Source organism: Triticum aestivum, chromosome 2A, assembly GCF_018294505.1.
Source record: "Triticum aestivum cultivar Chinese Spring chromosome 2A, IWGSC CS RefSeq v2.1, whole genome shotgun sequence".
Classification (NCBI taxonomy): Eukaryota; Viridiplantae; Streptophyta; class Magnoliopsida; order Poales; family Poaceae; genus Triticum; species Triticum aestivum.
The window spans coordinates 705,150,562-705,157,302 of NC_057797.1; the positions used below are offsets into that span (position 1 = coordinate 705,150,562).

Genomic DNA, 6,741 nt, shown 5'->3' on the forward strand with positions numbered 1-6,741 from the left:
ACCCTTTGCCTCCGTTGCCACCTGTCGGTGACCCCTTGAGCATATAAAAGGAGGCCCATGCGCAGCGTAGAGGAGGGGTTTTGGGGGGGAAACACTCACGCTCGGTCTCGTTAGCTGCTGGTGTGTACTGTAGCACTCCGCGCTCCCGAGCAAGAAATCAATACAAACCACAAAGCAGAAGTAGGGTTTTACGCATCCGTGCGGCCCAAACCTGGGTAAATCGCTCGTGTGCTTCGCCTCGATCCGCTCTTTGCACGATCTCCGCCCCCGCCGAACCGAAAGGGACTCGGTCCGCCGGTCCCATAGGTGTTCGTGGACCAGTACCCCGACACGAACGTACGACACCTCCACGTTCAGTACACGTTCAGCTCGATGACGTCCTCGCCTTCTTGATCTAGCAAGAGGGGCAAAGTAGCAGATGAGTTCCGTCAGCACGACGGCGTGGTGACGATGTTGGTGAAGAACAATCTCCGCAGGGCTTCGCCTAAGCACTACGAAAACTATTACGGAGGACAAACTAGAGGGGACGGGGTTGCCGGCACACGGCTTGGTGTTTCTTGATGTGTCTTGGTGACAGCCCTACCCCTCTATTTATATGTTCAGCCTTGGGGTCGAAACTTGGAGTAAAAGCCTCCACAAAGTCGGTTTCACCCAAAAGGCAAGAGTCCTTCTTGGACTCGAGGGCCAGACGCCAGGGACCCTGGCGTCTGGCTCTTGGACTCCGCAAAACTTCCTTTTGCGCTTTCCAAAAACCCTGTGGGCTTTCCCCTTTGGCCCAAATAAAGTGTTCTCGTACCCAAACATTTCGGGAAACATTCGGAACCCCTTCCGGTGAATTTCGGAACCCTTCCGAAGACCAAACACTATTATCCCATATATCAAACTTTATCTCCGGACCATTCCAGAGTTCCTCGTCATGTCCGTGATCTTATCCGGAACTCCGAACAACATTCGGTTACCAACATACATAACTCATAAATACTATATCGTCAACGAACGTTAAGCGTGCAGACCCTACGGGTTCGAGAACTATGTAGACATGACCGAGACACTTCTCTGGTCAATAACCAATAGCGGAACCTGGATGCCCATATTGGTTCCTACATATTCTATGAAGATCTTTATCGGTCGAACCGCATAACAACATACGTTGTTCCGTTTGTCATCGGTATGTTACTTGCCCGAGATTCGATCGTCAGTATCTCAATACCTAGTTCAATCTCGTTACCGGCAAGTATCTTTACTTGTTCCGTAATGCATCATCCGGCAACTTACTCATTAGTTACATCGCTTGCAAGGCTTATAGTGATGTGCATTCACTACACCACGACACTCAAAACAGCATCAAACAATGTGTCGGTATATGTCACCTAAGGCGACACATTTAGTGTCGGCAAAGACTTTTACCGACATAAAGGAGTTGTCGCCTATAGTCCTGTCGAGAAAGGTCTTTCCCGACAGATAAATCTTTGCCGACACATACTATGATAGGCTTGGTGAGGTCTACGCCGACAGACATTTGTACGCCAACAGACAATGCTATGCCCACAGTTCATCTGACAGTGTGCTATGCCGACAGATACTATGACACCCATTGCTATGCCGACAGTTCATCTATTAGCATGCTCCACCGACAAATAGTGCGACGCTCAATAGTTTTGCCGACACATTTGCTGCCAGCATTCTACGTTTCAGCACAAATGCAAATGCACCATATTTTAACATGAAATGGCATTCATAATATTCAATTTATGTTCAGTGTGCAATACATAAACAAACAAAACATACTCTTCGATTCATCACAACATACCATTGATTAATACATTCATTCAAGCATATATAGAAGATTCAGTAGTTTCCTACACTCAAGTCAGCTACAACCAATAAGTAAATAAGTTGACATACAAGACATGGTCTATTACAAAATATGATGGCTAGGCTCCTAAGAGACCCAATTGTTCGATCACTTGACTACTACAAAATATTAAGGAAGAGACCAAATCTCTTCGATCACCAAGCTGACATCAACTTCCATATCCACAAAATGTGTCAAACATGTTATGAACAAAACCGACCATCAAAACATCTTGTATCAACTTCTGGATGTGCCATTTCGCTGCAAAAGAACTTACATGTTTGAGCAATATTAGAAATGAGAATTTGTTCAAATGTGTGAGTTGCCTTTGATCCCAAAGATCTAAAAATAGAATATGTACTACAAATAATTTGGTTACAGAAGATATCCTTAACAAAGCACCAACAAAAGTCAGGCTAGCAACTAGTTTATCACATGCCTTAATAGAAAAATTATGCACTCATTGACTCGGATCTGTTCCAAGGCATAACAAATAAGGTTCTTATTGTAACTTTACAGATTTGTATTTGAAGGTCCTCAACCATCAAATAATCAGATATGCACTTGTACATGTAGCAGAAGTCATATGTGTGATAGCAGGAAATGCACTTGGTAAAAAAAGCCATTTCGAAGACCATATGGTTGCACATGCATCTTGGTTCAATAGATGCACTCTAGTTAGGCATTGTCTAGTGTGAGTAATTGCTAGGATGATCTTCACACAATTTATAATAAAATCATGCCAGCCATTTACTATGTGCTCTGAGTTCATCTATAGTCCATTTAATTACTACAGGCGCTCAGTTCATCTACAAGCCACTAAACTATTCACAGACCTAGCATAATTATTGATATCCATTAGTAAGCAAATCTGATTTAGAATTGAAACTCGAATGATTCTGTTTAGAAAATGTAAGAAAGTGACCTAGCAAGTAAATGGTGTTACATCTTCCATCACGACAAGAAAGAACAAATGGTTAGAGCATGCACGCTTGTAATAAAGGACATCCAGCCATCAGTTGAGCTAAGAAGTTGCCCTTGAAATGTTACACACAGCAAAATCATGCATAACATGGTTATATAGACATTTTTCACCATTTCAGGGAGGACAACATAGTTCACGCCGGAATAAAGAAAAGAATGGATAGAAAGCTAGTACCTTGTTCATTACTTGCTTTTACCCTCAAGGAACTTATATAAGTTGATAGTGTGCCATCATGATTTATCACATCTTAGTGCCTGTATATAACCAATGAGTCTTTTTAGTTTCAGATGTCTATACTACAATTATTCTAAATTTGTAACATCAGTAAAGATTGAACTATAAGAAATTGCCCAATACTAAGAACACCTTCAAAATTGATTACTTTACAATATTACAATGCAAATGCATTAGAGATCAGATGTAACCTACACTTCAAATGTCATTAAGAAACACATGGTACTAAGACAACCTAGCATAGCAAGTTCATGCAGAGAGATTTGTGCAAATGGTATTCAGACAGATAGGTTATACAAAAGAAGTCACATAGTGAACAAGGTAAAATAGGTCGGCAACTTGGCATATACCAGCTTCTATCAAAAAAGAATGAAATGTAGTTGTCAAACATGTCGTTTATACTGACCAGACTAGTGAAAATTATGTGCACCAGTTTAAGGCGAACATCTAAGAAGTATAAAATAAATGGGACACATTGCTAGCAGTAAAACAAAATCACGTATATGCATAGTGCAGGGATGCCTCAGTTGGAACAAGGCATGACTGAAGTTTGGTGCACAAATCAGTATTTACAATGAACAAGTGGATCAAATGGATCCTTAAAGAATAGGACCTCCTACCTAAAAAAATCAGTTTTTACCTATATATATAGAAGTCTGCAGGCAATTTTGATGTGCATGTTTATAGATGAATCCTTGTTATGAAGCTGTATTTGATCTGGACACACGGTGAGAAGGAAGATGTTCCCATGACATGGTTTGTGATGTGATGCTGTTCGATGAGCTTGATGATGCCATTCACAGGACTGTTCTTCTTGATCACCAGCATTTCAGCTTGCATCTGTAAGTTCGTGTTTTGTTTCTTTTTGTGAATTGACGAGAAGCGAATATATGCAGCATGATTTTCAGAATGGTATTGGTTAAGCTGACCTTGAGAGAAACTGCACAGAAATGGAGGTAGTGTTCAAAAGTGTGTTCATCCCCTCGTCCTCGGTCTTCCTGTATGCCTTGAGCTCCTTCTGAAGCTGGCTTGGATCAACCTTTCATAATCCTAGGGCGTGAGAGTTGAATCCATTAGTTGATATATAGATAGATAGAAGCACGTCACTAAAATTCTGAAAGATAAGTAGCATCAATACAAGTAGTGCAAAAAACATTTAATTGGTGTACCATTAATTACATTGTTGTGCAAATTAGTTGGCAGAGTTTAGAGCTTATACGGGTCATGATTCTGTGGGCAGGTTGATGGACATGCAGCAGGACAAAAAAAAGAAGGTAACATTGGCCCCTCCCTCAGCAGTCTCGCGCTTGGAGGAAAGGAGCTCGCCAATAGCCACATTAGCAACAGATCCAGTGACCCTGCTAGATCATGAAGGGGTGGAGCATGGAGACAGTGACGCACATGGAGGAGGAGATGAGGATGAATGTCATGCAGTATAATTCAAATAAGACACACCATGGGCACCTTGGCAGAGAAGAGCATGAATCGTTGCCACATCATGACTAGGCGAATTAAATAAGTATAACGGGTTTCCTTCGTAGAAAATTAGAGGTTGATCACAATCGCCTACGATATACTCCTTTCGTCCCATAATGTAAGATGTTTTTTGACACTAGGGACGGAGGGAGTATGTTTGTACCATTCTTTAATAGTATCCATGTACAAATCAGCCAAGCACCACCCACGAAAGACATGGCCTTATCCAGCGGCACATACGAGTTATAGGTTGGTCATGTCAGGGAAATTCAAAATAAGCAAACAACAAAGATAACCCAAACTGTTGTAGGAAAATATATTTGGCTACAACACAAAAAATGTATCGTTTTAGTTTCAGATGTTTGTACTGTAATTATTTTAAATTTGCAACATGAGCTAAGGTTCAAGTGTAAATTTTTTTTGAACTACAAGCTAATGATAAACAATATGTTTCATTCAAAACTAAGGGTAATGATGGAATAATTAAGATGACCATCTGCACAAATAGGTCAAGGTCAATCAATAAGTTAAGTCTGTTCCTATCAATATAGAGACTGTGCCATGAAAACATGATAATAAGTTCAGTCTGTTACTATTCTGACCTCATGTAGGTGTTGACCAAGCTTCAGAAGCCTCTTGTGGGGTTTTCCCTCTGTAAATAGATTCAATTGAAGACGCTGCAGAGATGATATTATTCAGTTCAATGCTAAACCAGGAAGATCTCATGGGAAATATCACACAATCATGAGGAATCACATAAAAGAATACATACAGGATGCAACGGTTGGATTTAAAGGAGGGCAGGACAAGGGGGAATAGGGAGCCATCACCGAAGGTGGAAGAGGGACGGCTGGCTGGCACCTCGGGATGCAGGGGTTTGTGCGGCTCCTTGGCTGCGGATGGAAGCACGGGGTGTAAGGATGCTTTGGGGGGGGGGGGGGGGGGGGGGGGGGGGGACTAATGGCAGTCGGAGAAGCACCAGCGCAAATCGGTGGGCGGGTCGTCCATCGCCAGGGCGACACGTCGGGATGCACCGCGGGCTGGGCAAGAGCTTCGGGTGGCCGCGTGGAGCCGCTGGCGGTGGAGGCGCAGCGGCGCGATCGAATCGGCAGACGCGGCGTCGGTCGCCGGATGAGCTAACGACGGGGCTTCACCTCAGGCTGCTGGTGGTGGGGCTGCACTGCGAGCTGGACGGGAGCTTCGGGTGGCGCAGGCCCCCGCGGGCGACGGTGGGACGTGCAGCGGCATGACCGAATCGACGGAGAGGAAGGGTGGCGGCGGCTGGTGTGCGATTTAGGTTTAAGCCTCCTTTGGTTTGGAGGAATTTTGTAGGATTTTCATAGCATAGGATTTTTATAGGAAAAATTCCTTTAGAGCTCTTTGGTTTGTAGGAATGAAATACTATTCCTATGGAGGAATTCTTCCTATCCTCCACATTTCATAGGAAAACAAACATTAGCCTAGACTCAATGGAAAAAATCCTATGGTGTGAATCAAAGGGCATCTCTTTTTCTATTCCTATTTATAGGATTTGAGATGCATGTCATCTCATTTCCTATGACTTTTCTATTCCTATGATTTTCCAATCCTATGAACCAAAGGAGGCCTTAGGTTTGTGTGTGGCCAGGGTGAGATAGTGTGCTTGTGTTCAGAGGAGCGTGGTGACTTGGAAAATATCTGGGATTTGGGCCGCTCGCACGCTCGGCTGTAGCCTCTCAATACTTGGGTCATGGCCCACGCATGGAAACTGGTGGGCTGGATGTGAGAAACGCCGACACTTTTTCCGTTGAAGAGCATTGCCGACACATAATCTATCCGCAAAAGGTACATATGCCGACACAATTTATATAGGGAAATGTTTGTGAACTACCGGCGGATAGAGTGTCTATCAACTAAACAATGTCGACAATTGGTGTGTCGGCGTTCTTTCGGATAGATAATGTGTCGCTAATGTACAGCTATGCCAACAGATGCATGTCGCTGTTGTGGTGTCGTGGTGTAGTGATTACCGACAGGTCCCAGAGATACCTCTCCGATAATCGGAGTGACAAATCATAATCTTGATCTATGCCAACTCAACAAGTACCATCGGAGACACCTGTAGAGCACCTTTATAATCACCCTGTTACGTTGTGATGTTTGGTAGCACACAAAGTGTTCCTCCGGTAATCGGGAGTTGCATAATCTCATA

At 43.3% G+C, this 6,741-nt stretch overlaps 1 long non-coding RNA gene across 3 annotated transcripts; it reads right to left on the reverse strand.

Annotated features, from left to right (window-relative positions):
* Nucleotides 1-1,870: 1,870 nt before the first annotated feature.
* LOC123190383 (uncharacterized) lies at nucleotides 1,871-5,887 on the reverse strand. Of its 3 annotated transcripts, XR_006496310.1 has the most exons (7): nucleotides 5,530-5,887; nucleotides 5,323-5,443; nucleotides 5,153-5,227; nucleotides 4,004-4,124; nucleotides 3,715-3,914; nucleotides 3,015-3,094; nucleotides 1,871-2,116 (listed from the first exon to the last, which is right to left on the reverse strand). It is a non-coding gene; the product is annotated as an uncharacterized lncRNA (long non-coding RNA). The 3 variants fall into 3 exon arrangements; XR_006496309.1 differs by having other exon boundaries at nucleotides 1,871-3,094; nucleotides 5,530-5,881; XR_006496311.1 differs by lacking the exon at nucleotides 5,323-5,443 and having other exon boundaries at nucleotides 1,871-3,094; nucleotides 5,530-5,878.
* Between the last annotated feature and the right edge of the window lie 854 nt (nucleotides 5,888-6,741).